Source organism: Symphalangus syndactylus, chromosome 8, assembly GCF_028878055.3.
Source record: "Symphalangus syndactylus isolate Jambi chromosome 8, NHGRI_mSymSyn1-v2.1_pri, whole genome shotgun sequence".
Classification (NCBI taxonomy): Eukaryota; Metazoa; Chordata; class Mammalia; order Primates; family Hylobatidae; genus Symphalangus; species Symphalangus syndactylus.
The window spans coordinates 61,728,992-61,752,351 of record NC_072430.2 but is presented as its reverse complement, the minus strand read 5'-3'; the positions used below and the strand labels follow the sequence as shown (position 1 = coordinate 61,752,351).

The 23,360-nt window shown below is 40.2% G+C and overlaps 1 pseudogene; it reads left to right on the top strand.

Moving 5' to 3' along the window:
* Nucleotides 1-12,468: 12,468 nt before the first annotated feature.
* LOC129487855 (abl interactor 1-like) lies at nucleotides 12,469-13,989 on the top strand (annotated as a pseudogene).
* Nucleotides 13,990-23,360: the final 9,371 nt, after the last annotated feature.

Here is a 23,360-nt window from a genome sequence, read left to right as displayed (position 1 = left end):
CAGTTTCAGACTTGTTCAGTTTGACATTCTTCCAGGAAGAAACATCCAATATGCAATATGATTTTTAGGCTGGGGGTTGAAGGTCTGGGACAGAAATAGAAAGTTGGTCATCACCAGCATTTGGGGGAAATCATGATCATTATGAGACTATAAGTCTTAATTTAACAAAAATGCACATACATACTATGCATAACAATTAAAATGTTTTGTTTTGCTTGTTTTTATTTTTTAAAGAGACAGGGTCTCGCTCTGTTGTCCAGGCTGGAGTGCAGTGGTGCTGTCATAGCTTGCTGCAGCTTTGGACTCCTGGGCTCAAGTGATCCTCTCACCTCAGCCTCCTGAGTGGCTGGGACTACAGGCATGAACTACCATGCCTGGCTAATTTTTAAATTTTTTGTAGAGATGGAGTCTTGCTATGTTGTCCAGGCTGGTCTTGAACTTCTGGCCTCAAGTGACTTTCCTGCCTTGGCCTCCCAAAGTGCTGGAATTATGGGGGTGAGCCACAGCACCTGCCTAAATATGTTTTAATGGAAGATCAGCTCAGGTACGAGAAGTATCATATGTAAGTAAAATACTAATCCTGACTTTTACTCATTGTATTGGAAATTTTAAAAGTAGTAACCTGCCCCATTGCCTATGATGTGGAGTATTGTGTGGTCTGAAGGAACTTAATAATGATCCACCAGCAAAAAGACATTGCCAAATCACCAATGGGAAACCAACCTGATGTTGGCAACCCAGCTAATGCTCAGAATCACCTGGGGAATCTACAAAAGCGATGCAGAATTCAGACTGACTGAACCAGAATCCTGGGAGCAGGGCCTAGGAATCAGAATTTTGAAAAGCTCCATGATCAGGCTGGTCATTGGTTGGGTGTAGGAGATGCAGTAACAGTTCGTGGACAGCAGTCGCCATCTGCCTTGATGGGGCCTGTCTGCCTCTGTGTGATGCTCCACTGGGACCTTGGAAAAATCATTTCAACTCTTTGTTTCTTGGTTTCTTCACCCATAAATGGGGATAAAAATAGTACCTACTCTTTGGTTAGTTATAAGGATTAAATGAGTTAATTTATGTCAACTACTTAAATAGGGTCTGGCACAATAGTATAAACATGCCATAAAAGATAATTACTAGTTTTTATTAACATATATGCCACAAGTGTACTGGCACACCATTTCTGCTACTATTTTTGTTAATAAAAATATCCTAATAATATTTTTAAAAGAATAATATTCTATACTTGAGTCCTTTGTGCTAAGATTGTCACTTCTCCTATCTTCCAAGCCTCCTGAGGTTTTTGCTTTACTTGTTCTATTTCTTTGGCACAGGACATTTATCCTGGAGCTATTGGAAACGTGGAGGCATATTTTATGCACCAACTAGCCTGAGAGAGTTTTGGTATTCAATAGTAGGTGGATTCTGATTCAAATGGTTTGTTACTCTCCAGGTGCCTCAGCAGACCTGATGATATTCAGAGTTTCTGGCAGCTTCAGAGGCAGTATTTCATTGGTTAAGAAAATTGCTTCTAAGCAAATCTGGTTTGTTGGACTTCAGGCCCATGCATGCCCTAAAGACCTAATCATACGGACTTAAACTGAGTTAGAAATATTGTATTCCACCCAGATTTTTGAAAGGAAGATTCTCGAATTATTTTGGTACACATAGAGTATTAATCCAAAAAGGTGCATAAAGATGAAAAAGAACACATGTACATTATAGACATACTCTTAACCAATCTTACTAATCACCTCATGCTAACCATGCACCTTGGGTATATTTTGTGAATACCATGATGACTCATCTTGACAGAATTCCTTCCTTTGAGCTGGAGATGCAAGGTTAAAAAAAAAAAAAGAATTTTCCTTTATGTTGAAAGTTACTCAGTAGTTTTAACTTCACGAGAAGCTAATAATTATAAGATTTTTACCTATTAAGTGGTTAATTAATTCTAAACAATTACTAAAGCACATTTGGAGAGCTAAGACAAAATACAGCCAAGTGAGAGAGGGAATGAAATGATGCAACATTAAAATTTCAACACAGAATAAAAATGCTCAATCTTACTAGTCATTAGGGAAATGCAAATTAAAACCACAGGGAAATACCACTACATACTTACCAGAATGGCTACAATCAGAAAAACTGACAATCAACTGTTGACAAGGATGTGGAGGAACTGGACCTCTCAAATACTGCTGGTGAAATTGCAAAATGGTACAACCACTTTGGAATCAGTTTGACAGTTTCTCATAAAGTTGAACTATGCTACTATTTGTGCCAGCAGTCTCACTCTCAGGTATTTACCCAAGAGAGATGAAAACTTAATACAAACACCTATGTAAATACTTATAGCAGCTTTATTCATAATTATCCCAACCTGGAAACAACCCAAATGTCCTTCAATGGGTGAATGAATAAACAATCTCTGGTATATCCATGTGGAAGGCTGAATAATGACCCTTCAGATAATATCATGTCCTGATACCTGGAACCTGTGAATGTTACCTTACATGGCAAAGAAAAAGAAAAAAAAGGACTACAAATATTATTAAGTTAAGGATCCTGGCATGGGGAGATTTCATGTATCCTTATAAATGAAAGTTAAGGTGAGATTTGACTCTAGACAGACAGAAGAGGAGGCACTATGGCCAGAGAGGCAAAGATTGGAGTGATGTGGCCATAAGCCAAGGAATGCTGGCAGCCACCAGTAGGTGGCAAGTAACAGATTAGCCCCTAAAATTTCTAGAGGCCCTGGCAACACCTTGATTTTAGTCCAGTAATACCGATTTTGGACTTCTGGCCTCCAGAACTGTGAGAGAATAAATTTCTGTTGCTTTAAGCTATCAATGTGGTAATTTCTTATAGCAGCCATAAGAAACGAATGCCCCACACAATAGAATACTATTCAGTGATAAAAAAGGAACCAACTATTGATATATACGACAACATGAATGAATCTCTGATGCATTATGCTTAGTGAAAGAAACAGACTCGGAGCTTGCAGTGAGCCGAGATGGTGCCGCTGCACTCCAGCCTGGGGGACAGAGCCAGACGCTGACTCAAAAAAAAAAAAAAAGAAACAGACTCAAAAGGTTGTATCTTTCATATATCACTGTATGATTTCATTTCTATAACATCCTTGGAAAGGCAAAACTACAGGAATCAAGAACAGATCTGTGGTTGCTGGAGCTAAGGTCGATTATGAAGGAGCAGCCTAAAGAAGATTTTTGGGATGACAGAACTGTTTTTGTTTTGTTTTGTTTTTTTAAGACAGAGTCTTGCTCTGTCACCTAGGCTGGAGTGCAGTGGCACAATCTCGGCTCATTGTAACCTCTACCTCCTGGATTCAAGTGATTCTCCTGCCTCAGCCTCCCAAGTAGCTGGGTTTACGGGTACCTGCCACCATGCCTGGATATTTTTTGTATTTTTAGTAGAGACAGGGTTTCTCCATGTTAGCCAGGCTGGTCTCAAACTTCTGACCTCAGGTGATCCGCCTGCCTCAGCCTTCCAAGGTGCTGGGATTACAGGCGCGAGCCACCACGCTTGGCCAACAGAACTGTTTTGAATTTTGATTGTGATGGTGGTTTATACACTCTATTTACTTGTCAAAACTCAAAAAACTGTACAGCAAAGAGAGTAAATATTACTGTATGTATACTTTAAAATAAAATTTAAAAAACAGCTCAAGCTTTAGCAGCCAGGAAAAATGTTGAAGTGTTAAACTTCAAAGATCATGTAACACAGGTTCCTGCCCTAAGAGGCACTGGTTTTCAACTCAGACCTCAATCAGAAAATTTCTCTTTCTATCAAAGCAGAAGTTAACCCTTTCTTTGGTGGCTGACAATATATGCAACAAAAAAGAGTGGAACTGAGAGCATCTTTTTATAGACCACTGGAGAGAGAACACAGAGTTCATATGAGAGAGAGGAGAAAGCTCCTGGGCCATGAGAAGAGAGAGAAGCCTCATTTCCAGGGCACTTGGTAACAAGAGTCTGCATTTGTAGGGTGTATTAAAAGGAACAAACTTCTTTAAGAACTGTCCTTGGCCGGGCGCAGTGGCTCACGCCTGTAATCCCAGCACTTTGGGAGGCTGAGGTGGGCGGTTCATGAGGTCAGGAGATCGAGACCATCCTGGCTCACATGGTGAAACCCCGTTTCTACTAAAAAAAATACAAAAATTAGCCAGGCGTGGTGGCAGGTGCCTGTAGTCCCAGCTACTTGGGAGGCTGAGGCAGGAGAATGGCGTGAACCCGGGAGATGGAGCTTGCAGTAAGCCAAGATCGTGCCACTGCACTCCAGCCTGGGCGACAGAGCAAGACACTGTCTCAAAAAAAAAAAAAAAAAAAAAACTGTTCTTAAGGTGAATTTTATTTATTTATTTATTTATTTGTTTATTTTTGAGATAGAGTCTTGCTCTGTCGCCAGGCTGGAGTGCACTGGCGCAATCTCGGCTCACTGCAACCTCTGCTTCCTGGGTTCAGGCAATTCTCCTGCCTCAGGCACCTGAGTAGCTGGGACTACAGGCACGTGCCACCATGCCCAGCTAATTTTTATGTTCTTAGTAGAGATGGGGTTTCACCATGTTGGCCAGGATGGTCTCAATCTCTTGACCTCGTGATCCGCCCTCCCATAGTGCTGGGATTACAGATATGAGCCATTGCGCCTGGCAAGGTGAATTTTAAGCAACCAAAGACTGAGAATTTCTGCTAAAGGTCAAGGATGCAAGAAAGTGACATCCTACTGCATGCAGATCTGAGTGAGACAAGAGAGGAGAGGCATGGCAGAGTTTGGACAGTACAAAATGTAAAGCGGACCACAGTAGGGCCTATTCTCAGTCACATCAACCTCACTAAAGGTTTTCACTCAGAGGGGAATGAGTGTTTCTGACAGAATCCTTGCAACATTGGTCATCTATAGTATTCATTATGCTTGACTGTAGTGTTCGCATTCTATGTACTAGTTCTGTTATTGTCAACAGTTCTTTTGTTGCTTTCACAAAATTCAATGTTGAAGTAACCCTTTTAGGCATTGTTGCCATGCAGGCTTGTTAATGAGAAGCAAGTTAAATGTTAGAGGATGATTACCAAAAATGATCGTTTGAGTTTTGAAATACTGTAAATACCAACTCTGAAACTTGTGTGGTCCAAAAACTTAAGCAGTACAAAATGCAGTCTTGTTACTTTGTGGTTAATAAAACTATTCAGGGTGCAACGTTACAACAAGGTAGAGTTGTTCATTGATTGCCCTGGATAATTTTAGGAGTTTGACTCTGCTATCCAATCTATCCTGGTCCCTGCTGGAGTTTGATATTATATGGCAGCAGTTTATTGACATAAATATTTCTGGGGACAATTCTGGGTCCTGTGGCTGGCTGAGCCTTCTGGGACAGCAACAATGATTCCAGGAATCTCTGGGTTAGTTGGCTCTCATCTCGATGGCTTAATCCAGAGAGACTGGGCCAAGAATATGCTGTGGACTCAGGGACTCACTTCAAACTCTGCACTTCTTGAGATTGGAATTGTATGCATTTTCCCTCCCTGGCCTAGGCCTCATTTTCATATTCCTCTGCAGAAGATAATAATTTTTGCTGACCCTTGTTTGAGAATCAGGGTTGGGCAGATAATGGAAGCCAATTGACAATTGCCTTATATTTAAATTAATATAATTGTAGGGTATGTTATCACTGTGGATTTTGTTCGTTTGTTTGTTTTTATAGTAATTGGGATTAATTCATTATCTTTGACAAGTTGAAATCAGGCCAATTATCTGTTAGGCCAGTCCAAGTTTGAGAAGAAAAAACATTTTGTCATCTTAAAATGTAGTGATCCTGAGCCTGCTTGTCCTCAGATCTATTCCTCACTCTTCTCCTGCTCTGCAGGCCTGTTTCTCAGCCCCTTGTACCAAGTGAAATCTAGCTGAGTTTGACTAATGGGAGGCTGTTGTAGCCAGAATAATGGTTCCTCAAAGATGTCCATACATTGCCTGGCAAAAGGGACTTTGTAGATATGATTAAGGTTATGAGATGGGAAGATTATTGTGAATTAGCCGTGTGGACTCACTCTAATCACATGAGCCCTTAAAATAGGAGAGAGTTCTCTGGCTGGGAGCAGGAGAGATAAGGCAGAGGGGAAGTCCGGGAAACTGGAAGCATGAGAAAGACTTGATCTGCCATTGCTGGCTCTGAAGATGAAGGGAGGCATGAACCAAGGAGAGTGGGGGCAGCCTCTAGAGGTTGAAAGTCACTCCTATTTGACACCAAACAAAGGAAACTGGGACCACAGTCTTACATTATCATGGAGCTGAATTTGCCAACAACCTGAAAGGGCTTGGAAGCAGATTCATACCTAGAGCCTTCAGAAAGGAATGCAGCCCTGCCAACATCTTGATTTTGACCTTGTGAGACTCTAAATAGGGGACCCAGGTGAGCCACACTGTACTGAGACTTCTGCTGTACATTTGTGACCCCTTGGGGTTGTGGTAATACTAGTTTTTCCTGTTGTTCCTCCAACCCAAGGGTCCTAAGAGCTTCCTGCTGTTGCTCTGCCCATCTGAGGTAACATCCATTCTCAGGTAGTCTTCTCAGGTAGTCTCAGATGCTGAGATCCAGTCTCAGCATCTTTTATCTCCTGTGTTATCAATTCAGTGTAGTAAATTCCCTCTGCTTTAACTGTTCTGAGTGGTTTCGATGTCCTAATTTGACCCTGTGTGACAATTATAGGATAATAGATATCTTGAAGTTTTTGGTGGTGTTGGAAGGAGGATGCAATCATTCATTCATTCAATAAACATTTATTGACAGTCTATACTATATATCAGCAGTAAACAGGGGAGAGGATCCTTGACTTCAATGAACTTTACTCTTTAGTCAGGTGGGCAGAACTCTCATCGGGAATTGAAATAAAGCATTAGTATTGTGATAAGCGAAGAACAGGGGCCTATGAGAACATAGAGCAGGGAGTTCTTAAACTGATCTACGGTCTAGGGAAGGACTCAATAAAGAGGAAATATTTAATGAGACTTGAAGATTGAGTAGGCTTATCCAGATCTTCCAAAAGTATAATTAATAAGGTGGGAAAGTGAGTTGGTAGAGATTAAAACAACCCTGTTTTCTCCTGCTAGAACTTTAAATTGTTTTATTAAAAACAGTTTCTCTCAGTCCTGACTCTGCTGATAATATCCTGACTCTGTTGATAATTGGTTTTCAATAAACACTATGAGTCAGCAGGGTTACAGTAAACTCATAAGCTTAGTCAATGTCTGATTCTTGTCTGTGCAGAAGGAATGAATCAGTAATGTGAAGGAAAGGTTAATATCATTTTCAAATATTATAAAGTTATGTTGGATTGCCTAACCCAGCAGCCATTCTCAATCCCTTTCTTGCCTGCCCATCACATTTCCATTCAGAGGCTTCTTTTCCCAGCCTCTTGTAGCTAGCTAGGAGCATCCCTGAAACATAGATCTGGTCAACCAGACTGAAGCAGGATTTGTTGAGGATTTTCTGTCTTCCTAGTGAAAAAGACAGACGGGGCTTATGCTGCTTTTCCTCTCTTCGTACCTTGAATTGAGATATAATGTCTGAAATCACAACAGCCATTTTGTGGTCATGAGGCAACAAATGCAAATTTAAAAGCCATTATGACAAAGCATGGTCTATAGTAGAATAGTATTTCCCAAATCCGGTTTGCTCTTTATATAGAGTCTAGCCTTAGAAGCCTTTGACTGGAGCTTTGCTAAGGAAGAAACTGCACATGTTAAGCAGGAAAAACAAAAGCAAAAACGAGCCTTTTTCTTTACTATATAAGTAATATATGTCAATTTTACATAAATTGCATATGATGCGTGAATTTTTAAAAAACCTAGATAGGACTTCTAGTTTCCCACCTGGCATGTAAGAAGCTTAGAAGTTACCACGCTGGCCTTACAAGAAGTAAAAAGCTGAACAAACTGAAAAATCGAGAACTCTTCTTAGATGTGTCAGAGAGTGAGATCACAGGGCAAACTGCTGCCTCAAAGATTGGAGAGACAGACAGGCAGAAACAGAATCACAACTTACTGGAGCAGAAACCTCTGCGGAACCAGTGACAGGATAACTGAACTGTAATTGATTAATTAATAGAGGCTCAGTGTGGGCAGCTCTGAGAGTTAAAAATTCCAGGGAGACCCAGTCAAGGTGGGGATGGGGGCACACTTTTGTGAGTTTTACTTCTGAGAACTCTACCAGGTCCTCACAATAAATATTGGATAATGTTATTGGATAATAAAGGAATAGGAACAATATTTGAAGCAATAATGACTGAGAATTTCCCCCAAATTAATGTCAGACACCAAACCACAGATCCAGGAAGCTCAAAATCAAGCAAGATAAATGCCAAAAACATTGCAACTAGACATATATTAGATCATAAATTTTGTGCTTCTGGCAGGGGGAGAGGAAAAAGGAACCATTTTGAAATACTCCAGATTGTTTTATTCTTCCTAACAAGGCCTGCCTTAGGAGAAACTATTTTACCAGAGCCCTACTGGCTGGGGCTTTATCACGGCCTAACCTACCTGGGGGAAGTGAAAGACCCAACTCCAGCCTCCTCTAGCTATCTTGTCTCACCTAAGAGGAAAAACACCTGAAAAGCACTTGTAAACTTCACAGTGCAGGGGCACAGGCTCAACAAAAGACTGAGACCAGGCTGGGTGCAGTGGCTCACACCTGTAATCCTAGCACTTTGGGAGGCTGAGGCGGGTGGATCACCAGAGGTCAGGAGTTTGAGACCAGCCTGGCCAATGTGGTGAAACCCCGTCTCTACTAAAAATACAAAAATTAGCCAGGCATGGTGGTGCATGCCTACAATCCCAGCCACTCAGGAGGCTGAGGCAGGAGAATTGCTTGAACCAGGGAGGCAGAGGTTGCAGTGAGCTGAGATTGCACCACTGTACTCCAGCCTGGGTGACAGAGCAAGACTCTGTCTCAAAAAAAAAAAAAAAAAAAAAAAAGAAAGAAACAAAGTCAACAACAATAAAAACCGAAACCTAATCGTAGGAGTATAGAACACTTCCTCTCCCTCCGCCCTGACACCTTACCACTGCATTACTGAAATCCTATTTACTTTACTTTTTTAAAAAAACTCAGTACACCATGTTCACCTTTAACAAAAGCTTAAAAGGCATACTAAAAGGCAAAAAACGCTGTTTGAAGAGACTGAATGAGCATCAGAACCAGACTCAGATATGACAGGAATGTTGGAATTATCTGACTAGGAATTTAAAAAACTATAATTGCTCTCTCCTCCTGCCACCCAAGATGCTGAAAAGAAGGCCAAGGGCAAAAAGGTGGCTCTGGCCCCTGCTGTCATAAAGAAACAGGAGGCCAAGAAAGTGGTGAATCCCCTGTTTGAGAAAAAGCCTAAGAATTTTGGCATTGGATAGGACATCTGGCCTGAAAGGGACCTCAGTCATTTTGTGAAATGTCCCCGCTATATGAGGGCAGAGAGCCATTCTCTATAAGCGGCTGAAAGTGCCTCTTGCGATTAACCAGTTCACCCAGGCCCTGGAAGGCCAAACAGCTACTCAGCTGTTTAAGTTGGCCCAGAGACAAAGCAAGAGAAGCAGCAGAGGCTGTTGGCCCTGGCTGAGAAGAAAGCTCCGGGCAAAGGGGGCATCCCCACTAAGAGACCACCTGTCCTTTGAGCAGGAGTTAACACCGTCACCACCTTGGTGGAGAACAAGAAGGCTCAGCCTGTGGTGACTGCACGGGATGTGGAGCCCATCAAGCTGGTTGTCTTCCTGCCTGCCCTGTGCCATAAAATGGAGGTCCCTTACTGTGTTATCAAAAGGAAAGCAAGGCTGGGATGTCTAGTCCACAGGAAGACCTGCACCAATGTTGCTTTCACACAGGTTAACTCGGAAAACAAAGGGGCTTTGGCTAAGCTGGTGGAAGCTATCAGGACCAATTACAACGACAGATCCGATGAGATCCGCTGTCACTGGGGAGGCAAGGCCCTGGGTCCCAAGTCTGTGGCTCACATTGCCCATATGGAAAAGGCAAAGGCTAAAGAACTTGCCACCAAAGTCAGTTAAATGTACGCTGTTCAGTTTTCTGTACATAAAAATAATAAAAATAATACAAATTCTCCCAAAAAAACTATAATCGATAAGCTAAGGATTTTAATGATAAAAGTAGACAACATGGAATAGACAAATAACAGAAACAGAGAGATGGATATTCTAAAAAAATGCTAGAGATATGGAAAGACTGTCACAGAAATGAAGAATGCCTTTGATGGGCTCATTAGAGATTGGATATGGCTAAGGAAAGAATCTCTGAGCTAGAGGATATGGCAATAGAAACTTGTAAAACTGAAAAGCAGAGAGAAAAAAGACTGAAAAATCAGAACACAACATTCAAAACTGTGGGACAACTACAAAAAGTGTAGCATATACATAAATGGGAATATCCGAAGGATAAGAAAGGAACAGAAGCAATATTTGAAGCAATAAAGACGGAGAATTTCCCCCAAATTAATGTCAGACACCAAAGCACAGATCCAGGAAGCTCAGATAACATCAAGCAGGATAAATGCCAAAAAAAGAAAAAAATTACAACTAGACATATTATATTCAAATTTCAGATGAAGGCAAAGAAAAATTTGAAAAGAGCCAGAGAAACAATAATCTCCCTTTCGAGGAACAAAGATAAGGATTACGTATGACCTCTCCACAGTAACCATGCAAACAAGAAGAGAATGGAGTGAAATATTTAAAAGTACTAAGAGGAAAAAAAAAAAATCCACCAACCGGCTGGGCGTGGTGGCTCATGCCTATAATCCCAGCACTTTGGGAGGCTGAGGCCGGTGGATCACCTGAGGTCAGGGGTTCGAGACCAGCCTGGCCAACATGGTGAAACCCTGCCTCTACTAAAAATAAAAAACTTAGCTGGGCATGGTGGCACATGCCTGTAATCCCAGCTACTTGGGAGGCTGAGGCAGGAGAATCACTTGAACCTGGGAGGCAGAGGTTGCAGTGAGAGATCATGCCACTACTCTCCAGCCTGGCCCACAGAGCAAGACTTTGTCTCAAAAAAAAGAAAGAAAAGAAAAGAAAAGAAACCAACTTACACAATGATAAAAGGGTCAGTATTCCAAGAAGACATAATAATCCTTAATATGTATGCACCTAACAACAGGACATCAAAATACATGAAGTGAAAGCTGATAGAATTTCAAGGAGAAATAGATGAACCCACTATTATAGTTGGAGATTTTCACACCCCTGTATCAGAAATGGACAAATACCAGAGACAGAAAATCAGTAAGTACATAGTTGAATTCAACAGCACTGGATGTAGTTGGTATCTGTAGATTACTTCATCAACAGGAGATGATAGATTCTTCTCAAGATTCCATGGAACATTCACCAAGGCAGACCCATTTAATTGTTAACAAATTAAAAAGAATAAAAATCATACAATAATCTCCTCTCAGACCACAATGAAATTAAACTTAGAAATCAATAACAGAAAGATAGCTGGAAAATCCCCAAATACTTGGAGATTAAACGCTTCTAAATAACACGAGTCAAAAAAGAAATCTCAAGAAAAATTAAAAAATCTTTTGAACTAAAGGAAAGGAAAATACAACTTATCAAAATTTGTGGGATGCAGTGAAAGCAGTGCTTAGAAGGAAACTTATAGCATTAAATAAATATATTAGAAAAGAAGAAAAATCTACAATCAATCATCTAAGCTTCCACCTAAGGAAACTAGAAAAAGAAGAGCAAATTAAATTCGAAGTAAACAGAAGAAAAGAAATAATAAACATTTGAGCAGCAATCAATGAAATTGAAAACAGGAAGTCAATAGAGAAAGTCAATAAAATCAGTTTTTACAAAAAAGCTAGTTTTTTGTAAAGGTCAACAAAAGTAATAAGCCTCTAGCCAAGCTAAGAAAAATAGAGATAGAACACAAATGACTAATACCAGAAATGAAAAAGAGTACATGACTGCAGATCCCATAGATATTATTAATACATGGATGATAAAGGAATATTATGAACAGTTCTATATCCAGAAATTTGATGACCTAGATAAAAACGGACCAATTTCTTGAAAGACACTATCTGCCAAAACTCACGCAAGAAGAGATAGATGATCTGAATAGACTTGTGTCTACTACATAAATTGAATCAATGGTTAATAACCTTCCAAAACAGAAAGCCCAGATGGTTCACTGGTAACTTTGCCAAACATTTAAGGAAGAAATTACATTAATTATTTACAGTCTCTTCTAGAAATAGAAGCAGAAGTAGTACTTCTTTACTCATTCTGTGAGGCCATAATTATCTTACTACCAAAATCAGACAAAGGCATTACAAGAAAACTACAGATATAACTCTCATGAACATAGATACAAAAATCCTCAACAAAATATTAACAAATTGACAATACTAGGTGGTAAGGTGGTTTGGATCCAGGCTATGAGGTGCTGGGAGCCTCAGTAGAACTTTCTGCCTCTGTTTCTTTAATGCAAGAGGAACCGATACAGAAGGGTGGAAAATGGCAGAGCTGCAGATGTTACTAGAGGAGGAGATCCTGTCTCACAAGAGGGCGCTGATAGAGAGTTACCAGAACCTGACCCAGGTGGCGAACTACTGTGAAGACAAGAGAAAAGCTTTAGAAGAGACCAAAGCCCACATAACCGGACCTCCAGTTAGTGTCACTTACCAAAAAAACTACAGTGCCTAACAATGCACTCCAGTTGGTGAACATCCAAGCCTTTCAACTTTGAAGAATGGAGTCTTTCATCAATCATATCTCACAGACTGTGGATATTAATAAAGAGAAAGTAGCTCAAAGAGATATTGGTATTTGGACAACAAATAAGATTACATCAAGAATTCACAAAATAATAGCACCTGCAAATATGGAGCGTCTTAAAGGTATGTTTGGATACCTATTGCCTACACGGTTCTGAATGATGGGAGCCATGGTGCCAAGCATGTAAATAACCAGCCTGCAAGAATTGGCACGCTGCCAGCCAGGCGTGGTGGCTCACGCCTGTAATCCCAGCACTTTGGGAGGCCGAGGTGGGTGGATCACCTGAGGTCAGGAGTTCACGACCAGCCTAGCCAAGGCGGTGAAACCCCATCTCTACTAAAAATACAAAAAATTAGCCAGGTGTGGTGGCGGGTGCCTGTAATCCTAGCTACTCGGGAGGCTGAGGCAGGAGAACTGCTTGAACCTGGGAGGCGAAGGTTACAGTGAGCTGAGATCGTGCCACTGCACTCCAGCCTGGGTGACAGAGCAAGACTCTGTCTCAAAAAAAAAAAAAAAAAGAATTGGCACACTGCCAAGAACAAGAAAAAAATCCTTTCCAAAACCACCAAGTCCTCCCATATGAGGCCAGGGATTACTGGGACAGAATACTCCTTATAAAACCCTGGAACCCATTAAACCCCCAACTGTTCCTAATGACTATATGATGCATCCTGCTAGGTTTGGAAGTCATCATAGTCCAGGCAGTTCAGCTTCATTAAATCAGAAACCAAGGCACACAATGAAAGTAGTGGAGGAAGGGAAGTCAAGAAAACAGAGGAAGCAGTAGTGTTAGTATTCACATAGCTGTACCTATACCTTCACCCCCTATTATTAGATAGTTTAACTCCTCCACCACCGACACCACCAGATAACATTCTCATGTTTGATGACTTTCCACCTCCACCACCACCCACTCCAGTGGATTATGAAGACAATGAGGCTGCAATAGTTCAGTATAATGTTTCATATGCAGATAAGGATACTGCAAGGTCCCCAAAGAATTATATTGAGAACATCATTGCAGTGTATGATTATACAAAAGACAAGGATGATGAGCTGTCATTTATGGAGGGTGCAGTCATTTATGTTATAAAGAATGTTGATGGCTTTTATGAAGGAGTCTTCAATCAGGTGACTGGTCTGTTCCCTGGGAGCTATGTTGAATCAATCATTCACTATGCTGATTAATTTTTTTTTTGCTTTTAAAATAGATTCTTGTTATTACTCAGTCATACTGTGGGACTGTTGTGGTCAGAATCATCGTAGTATGTTTTAAAATGTGCTCATATTTCCAGGACATGCTATTTTATTGATATAATTGAATGTCTACCCATAAGCATAAATCTTTGAAGCAGTTTGTGTATTGCTAAACAGCAATTTATACAAGAGGCTGTCTATAACTGATGATGCTTATGTACTTACTTACACATTTTTAACTTTATGACCAGCCTAAATATTCTGGGGAAGCAGGGTGTAATATTTAACAAATCATGGTTCAGATTGTACATGTTTAGGGCAGCTTGGTTACTAATGAATTCTATGTCAGACTACTTAAATGCTAAAGTCAGAAAACTTAAATGCTAGTGCTCATCATACTTTTTGTTTAGATTCTCTTATTTCAAAAAATACTGTTTGTTTAAAGCATGCATAAAAATATATGTTTTGGAATATACTTAAAAGTTCCAAGATGCTTCCAGTTTGTGTAATATTTCCCTGGAGGACTCATACTTAGGTCTCTTAAAATGAGTTGAATCTCCAAGGTCTCCATGTGAAACAAAAGAAGCAAATAGAGGGTTATCTGTAGTGCCGTAATTTGTACCTAAGTTTTTAAGGAGTGAAATTTACGTTATAATTTTTTTCCACTCATAAATACATAAGTGAACCAAAGGTTTTTCTTTTTCTTTCACTGATTTGCTTTAAAAAAATAAACGATAGTGACTTATTGTAGAAGTACAGTTCTATTTTCTCAATATATTAACTTGGAAAAAATTGTAGCCTTATCTCAATTTGTCCCAACAACAATGTGATGAATTTTTATAGATTCAAAATCTGAGATGACAATTTAGAAGTTAATCTACTGAATTCCATTTTTAAATAACCATTTTTTTTTTTTTTTTTGAGATAAAGTCTTGCTCTGTTGCCAGGCTGGAGTGCAGCGGTGCGATCTTGGCTCACTGCAACCTCTGCCTCCTGGGTTCAAGCATTTCTCCTGCCCCAGCCTCCTGAGTAGCTGAGACTACAGGTGTGCACCACCACGCCCAGCTAATTTTTGTATTTTTAGTAGAGACAGGGTTTTACCATGTTGGCCAGGATGGTCTCAATCTCCTAACCTCGTGATCCTCCTGCCTCGGCCTCCCAAAATGCTGGGATTACAGGTGTGAGCCACCATGCCTGGCCTTAAATAAACTTTTAAAGCTAAGAGAATGTGCCAAAGTGTGCACATTCATTTTGTAGGTAAAATTCTTGAAGACTGCCACATCATTCCTTCAGTTTTACAGTGGACTATGGTATACCAATTCAACAAAAGGTAATTATAAGGATCTTTTACATATTGTAAAACTGGATGCAATTGATTTGTGAATAGGCACTATTTATTCCATTTCCTGACACTAACAACGTTAAGGTTTTAAAATAAAATAATTGGGAAAGAAGGTAGATCAGGTATTATTCTGTGAACAGAGATATACCTAACCAACAGATTTGTATTGTCTTTTGACATAATTGAAATGTAACACATGTACTTTGTGTGCCTCCTCTTAATTTAAGGCAGGGCTAAAGGAGTGTTTTCTCTTGTTATCATGTATGTAATTCTATATTGCTTAGGATATTAAAGTAGAACATTCAAGTGTGAGTTTTGGTGTATTGAGGATTTGTCTGGATTTCAAATTATGGTTGTATACTGGATGTTACAGACTTATAACAGCATAATGAATGGCAAGACTAGTGCAAAACATTTATTTTTGAAAATTAAAGGCCATTATTGCTATCAGATCAATGTGATTATTTTAATTTTAAACAAAGTGTCATTAGTGATCAGCTAGCTGTCTTCTGCTTTTCATTTTTCAAGTGGATTGTTCTCTTAATTTACATACAACCTTTTTGTCTAAATTTTACATAGTCTTTTATATAAACCATTCTCCTGTATGAAATTTGGGATAGTGTTAAAATACAACTAATGTGGACTTAAATGCAGACTTCACAATTTTCTAACCTTCACCCTGTGGTGAAATAAGACAAACCATTTGAATTTTAACATTAATTATTTATTTGTGTAATGGCTTTACATGTGAATATTAGTAGTGTAAACATACCACATATAACCACCAAGATATCTTAATTAGAATTTATAGGACTAGAATGATAGGACTAGATTCATATGGCTTAATTACATTTTTAACAATTTCTGAAAAAACTTTGCCAAGAAAATATTCCTCATTAAAAAAATTAGCAAATTGAGTCTAACAGTTTTCAAGTGGGATTTATCTCAGGCATGCAAGGTTGGTTCAACACTTGAAAATCAATTAATGTAACTCATCACAACAGATAAAAGGGGAAAAATCATAAGATCATATCAATAGATGCAAAAAAATGTGACAAAATCTATCATCAATTCATGATAAAAGCTCTTAGCAAATGAGGAATAAGGGGGAACATCTACAACTTGATAAAGAACAGCTATAAGCCAGGTGTGGTGGCGTGTTCTTGTAGTCCCACCCACTTGGGATCAATTGAGCCTGGGAGGTGGAGGTTGTTGTGAGCCGAGATTGTACCACTGCTCTCTAATGTGGGTAACAGAGTGAGACCCTTCACACACACACACACACACACCCCACAGCTACAAAAACTTATAGCTGGCTGGGCGCGGTGGCTCACGCCTGTAATCCCAGCACTTCAGGAGGCAGAGGCGGTCGGATCACGAGGTCAGGAGATGGAGACCATCCTGGCTAACACAGTGAAACCCCGTATCTATTAAAAATACAAAAAATTAGCCAGGCGTGGTGGCGGACGCCTGTAGTCCCAGCTACTCGGGAGGCTGAGGCAGGAGAATGGCATGAACCCGGGAGACGGAGCTTGCAGTGAGCCGAGATTGTACCACTGCACTCCAGCCTGGGGTGCAGGCTGGAGCTTGAGAGAGAGCGAGACTCTGTCTCAAAAAAAACAAAAAAACAAAAAAACTGATAGCTAACAACATACTTATGGTGAGAAACTTATTGTCAAAGGATAGACAAATAGATCATGGGCAAGAATAGACAGCCCAGAAATAGACCCACATAAATATAGTCAAAAGGAGCAAAGGCAAGACAATGGAGCTGTTAGGATTATTAGTTTAATATCCTAAATTAAATATCCTATAATACAATATAAAGACAGTTTTTATAACAAATGATGCTGGAGCAACTGGACACTTACATGGATCAAAATTAATCTAGACCGAGATTTTATATCCTTTACAAAAATTAACTCAAGATGGATAATTTACTTTAATCTAAAGTGCAAAACTATAAAACTCCTAGAAGATAACATAGGAGAAAATTTAGATGACCTTTGGTATGACAATGACTTTTTAGGTTCAACCAAAGACATGACCCATTAAAGAAGTAATTGATAAGGTGAATTTCATTAAAAGTAAAAACTCTTTCAAGAGATAATGTCAAGAGAATAAGAAGCCCAGGAGAAAATATTTGCAAAAGACACATCCAATTAAAAAAAAACCCACTATTGTCCAAAATATACAAAGAACTCTTAAAACTCAACAATAAGCAAATGAACAACCCAATTAAAAAATGGGCAGAAGCCCTATACAGTTACCTCTCCAAAGGAGATGTACAGGTGGCAAGTAAGCATATGAAAAGACGTTCAATATCATATGTTATCAGGAAAATGCAAATGAAAATGACACTGAGTCCAGGCACAGTGGCTCATGTCTGCAATCCTAGCACTTTAGGAGGCCAGAGCAGGTGGATTGCTTGAGCCCAGGAGTTTGAGACCAGCCTGGGAAACATGGAGAAACCCTGTCTCTACAAAAAATACAAAAATTAGCCAGGCGTGGTGACATGTGCCTGTAGTCCCAGCTACTAGGGAGGCTGAGGTGGGAGGACTGCTTGAGCCTGGGAGGTCGAGGTTGCAGTGAGCTGTGATTGTGCCACTGCACTATAGCCTGGGCAACAGAGTAAGATGCCGTCTCAAAAAATAAAAGAAAATGACAGTGAGACACCACCATACTCCTATTAGAATGGCCAACATGCAAAACACTGACACCAAGTGCTGGTGAGGATGTGGAGAACAGGAACTCTGATTCATTGCTGGCGGGAATGCAAAATGGTGCAGCCACTTTGGAAGGCAGTTTGGTTTTTTTTTTTTTTTTTGAGACAGAGTCTTGCTGTCTTGCCCAGGCTGGAGTGCAGTGGTGCGATCTTGGCTCACTGCAACCTCCACCTCCTGGGTTCATGCCATTCTCCTGCCTCAGCCTCCCGAGTAGCTGGGACTACAGGTGCCTGCCACCACGCCTGGCTAATTTTTTTTGTATATTTAGTAGAGACGGGGTTTCACTGTGTTAGCCAAGATGGTCTCGATCTCCTGACCTCGTGATCCGCCAGCCTCAGTCTCCCAAAGTGCTGGGATTACAGGCATGAGCCACCATGCCTGGCTAACTTTTTGTGGTTTCAGTAGAGATGAGGTTTCACCATGTTACCCAGGATGGTCTTGAGCTCCTGACCTTGTGATCCGCCCACCTCGGCCTCCCAAAGTGCTGGGATTACAGGCGTGAGCCATTGCGCCTGACCTGGTACTTTTTTATGAAACCAAACATACTCTTACCATATGATCCAGCAATCATACTCATTGATATTTACCCAAATAAACTGAAAACTCAGGTCCACACAAAAACCTGCACATGGATGTTTACAGCAGCTTTATTCATAATTGCCAAAATTTGAAAGCAACTGAGATGTCCTCCAGTAGGTGAATGGATAAACTGTGGTACATACATCCAGACAATGGAATATTAATCAGTGCTTTTAGAAAAAAAAAAAAGAACCATGAAAAGACACGAAGGAAATGCATAAATGCATATTATTGAGTGAAAGAAGCCAGTATGAAAAGGCTACATACTGTATGATTCCGACTATATGACATTTTGGAAGAATGTAAAAACTATGAGACAAAACTACAGAGACAGTGAAAAAGATCAGTGGTTTTCAGGGGCTACGGGGAGGGAGGGATGAACAGGCAAAGCACAGAGGATTTTTAGGGCAGTGAAACTATTCTGTATGATACTACAATGGTGAGTTCATGTCATTAAAAATTTGTCAAAACTTAAAGAATGAACAAACCAAGAGTGAACCCTGATGTAAACTATGGACTTTAGTGATAATGATGTATCAATGTAGGTTCATTAATTTTAACAAGTGTACTACTCTGGTATGGGATGTTGATAGTGGAGATTGGGTCGGGGACGGGGGGTGTATGGGAACACTTCTGCACTTTCACTCAGTTTTGCTGTGATCCTAAAATTGCTCTGAAAAATAAAGTTTTTTTTAATCCTATACTTTATTTTAGTGAAAAGCCAGGGTAGATACATGCCATCTTTGCCAGTTAGTTTCCCTGGCCAGGCTACATGGCTGCCAGAGAAATTCTTGGAACCACACTGGTACCTGACCTTATTTGACTTGGATACCATATCAGATGTCTAAGGTAGCATCTTTATGCTTTATTGAGGAATGCACCAAACGAAAAAATACCTTTCTTGCTAAAACAAATAAATAATGCACCCAGCATTTACTCTTACCAATTTAACATAGAACACTTGTTCCAACAATTCAACTTCTAATAATTTAGTATGATAAAATAAGCATTTAAAGATATTGAACACAGCATTATTTATAATAGTAAAAATAGGAGTCAATTTAAATATTAACCAATAGGGAATCAGCTATATAAAGCAAAGTGAATATATACTACTGGACAAACAAAAATGTTGATGCAGATCATATTTATTGGCATGTAAAGCTGTCCACACCACGCTATTGCAGGAAAATAACAGGTTATAAACAATACTGATATCTGTGTGTGTTCATAAGTAGTATCTCTAGGTGGTAAGATTTGGAGTGTGTGCCAGTTATCAATGTATTGCTTCTCAGCTCCCAATTCATCCTTCATTACTTGCTCTCCAAAAATGGAGCTGAGCTCTCTCTATACTTTCCCTTTGTCAGCTGGCACTTATGTTAAGATTTGTCAGTACAGGGAGCTGGAGTTGAGAGCCAGAGTTACCTTGCAGAAGGACAGGGTTTTCCTTCCTGGTTCCAGTGTGCTATCTTGGCAAGGCTCCTATGGCCAGACATTTCTCACATACCCTGACCTGTCAGTTGGTTTTGTAGCAGGATGTCTCCGGTGAGTCACCTCCCAGTGAACAGTGTTCCCTAGCATCCTAGAGAACAGATTTTAAGCAAGTTTTAACATCACAGCAGCACAGCAGCACAGTAGCATGGTAACTTCCCTGCCAGCTACTAAACCACAGCTGTACCATCTCCAACAACATCTAGATCTGAGCTCTGAGAGGGCTTCTTCCTGGGTAATTGATCTCAGACGTAGGGGTTGTGGCTGCTCCTACCTGCCGTTCTCAGATTCTTTGGTATTCTCTTTACTTTTAACTAGCCAACTCCTTGTTTCTCTGTTGCCCTGTTATAGTCAATAATTCTTTATATTAAACTTTTCCTGCTCAAAAAGAAAAAAATATATAAATAAAATTACCTATAATCCTACTCTCCTTGTGATAACCACTATTTACATCTTGGTTTATATAGTTTAAGTCTTTTTTTTTTTTTTTTGAGACAGGGTCTTGCTCTGTCACCCAGGCTGGAATGCAGTGGCGCCATCTCAGCTTACTGCAACTTCCGCCTCCCAGGTTCAAGTGATTCTCCCGCCTCAGTCTCCCCAGTAGCTGAGATTTCAGATGTGCGCCACCATGCCTGGCTCATTTTTTGTATTTTTAGTAGAGATGGAGTTTCTCCATGTTGGTCAGGCTGGTCTCAAAATCCTGACCTCAGCCCACCTTGGCCTCCCAAAGTTCTGGGATTACAGGCACGAGCCACCGTGCCTGGCCGTACTTTAAGTCTTTTTTTCCTATGAATGTGTGTGCATTTATTGTGTATGTATGTAAATACATAGAAAAACACATATCTATATACATACATACTATTTTAAGAAAAGGTAAATCACATTATACAGTTTTGTGAGCTTTTCTGCATCAATATTTGGAATGGTTGCATAGCACTTCACTTGGTATATATACCTTAAATTGTTTATATTTCCTTCCAGTTTGGGACATTTAGATTATTTCTAATGTTATGTTATAAACAGTGCCTTCATGAACATCTTTATGCCAGATCTCCTGTTCATTCCTCCATATCCACTTTCTACCCTTTTCCACCTTTCTCTCGGCTCTACTCTTCTTCAGGGATTACATTAACTGGTTCCTTTGCCCTCTGACTTCCAGTCAGCTTCAGGCAACACTTCTCCCCAGCAGGAGATTGGAGGGACGAGGATGAGATTAGAGTGTCAGTCCCCTGGTTCCTTCCTTGTGAGGACTCCTAGAACTGGCTGTACTCCTCAACCAAAGAGCACTCTTCTCAAGGTGGCCAACTCCATACAATACTTCCTTCCCAGTTCTCAGAACCTGTCCCTTTCTTTTGGGCCTAAGGGTGGCGATAGCTTTGCTGCTGCTGCTAGCCGTGGGCACCTGCACCATCCCTTGCAGTTTTTCTACAACGCCACATCTTTATGAGTGAACACCACTCTAATTATCTTGGTTTGAATGTGCTAGTTATTTTCTGACTGATAACAACCATTGCACCTAAATGTTTATGTATGTCTTTAATTATCTTCTTCAAGTAAATTTCTAGATGGAGAATTTGCTTGAACATTGGGTACACTTGTTTTTAAGATGTGTAACACATGCATTGGCATTCATTTTAGATAGACTGTCTACAATCTTGGTGATACAGAGAGTCACCCTTAAAAAATGTGCCTGGGACGGGTGCGGTGGCTCATGCCTGTAATCCCAGCACTTTGGGAGGCTGAGGCGGGCAGATCACGAGGTCAGGAGATCGAGACCATCCTGGCTAACACGGTGAAACCCCGTCTCTACTAAAAATACAAAAACAAAATTAGCTGGGCGTGGTGGTGGGCACCTGTAGTCTGAGTTACTCGGGAGGCTGAGGCGAGAGAATGGCGTGAACCCAGGAGGGGGAGCTTGCAGTGAGCTGAGACTGTGCCACTGCACTCCAGCCTGGGTGACAGAGCGAGACTGTTTCAAGAAAAAAAAAAGTGCCTGTTCTCTGTAGCCAACCAGATGAGAATACACCTAAACGTTTAGTGAGGATGAAGAAATTGGCAGGAATACAGCTTACCATTTACTTTGATCCTTGAAAATTTCTGGAAATCTCTAATATTGCTGAGCTTTTTAATAAACATATTTTGTGACGGAGTATTACTAGGATTCAGTTAGAAATTGGACTAAAGAAAGGAAATCCAATCAGTTGATGTTGGTTTATAGAGTGAATAAGTAAGACTTCCACATGTCAGTTGTTATCTAGGCTTCTGAGCTATCATTCATCAAATTTCTAACACAGGTAGCCATGTTCCCATATTTGTCTTTAGTTTTCAATTTAAGGAGAGAAAGTCTTGATGAAGATTTCTTATATCTGAGCTTTTCTAAGACAGTGAAAAATTTAAAGCAGGAGGCAACTATGAATGTTTTCTGTGAACTCAGGAGGCACATGAAATATTGCACCTTTTATAGGTTGAACAACATCAATTTGATGTTTTTGCATGTCAAAAATTGTCAGATATCAGCAATTTTATATGCTTTACCCTAGAGATTTTCTCTAAATCAATTTAATTCCATTTTGAACTTTTATCTTTCCATATTGGCATAAAGTTAAGCTTAGTCATTTGCAAGATTTCTCCATACCTCCACCTTCTTCTGTCCCTATTCTCCCTCCAACCTCCCCCTTGCCTGGAAATACCTCAAAGTTCCAGATAGAAGAGGATTAGGGGAAGGGGCCAACATCTGCTTGAATTCACACTGTCTCTTTCACTGACCCCTGTCTGCCTCTGTTCTTTCTGTGCTGTTCTGGGAGCATGGGAGCCTCAAGACAGGCTGCCTAAGGATCAGCATGTCTAGGTGCACTGGTCAGTGGTTTCTTCTCTGGGGTCTTACTGCCTCCATAATAAGTACAACCAAGAGTGCAAAAGGATTTCCAGATGACCATGCCAAGGCTTACCGTAAAGCAAATGGATCACTGTACATAATGCCCGGAATATCATAGGCACTCAGTAAGTATTGATTAAAGGAATAAATAAATGATCTGAAGTGGTCAATCTAAGCACAATAAGCAGAGTGAGTGGAAAAATAGCAATAGCAAACACTCCTAGGGCTTTTAATGTGACAGGCATTGTTCTACATGCTTTACATACATTAACTCATGCAGTCCCCAAAATGACTCTTGGAGGTATGAAATGGAGCACAGCTAAAGTAACTTCTCAGGCTGCTGGAAGGC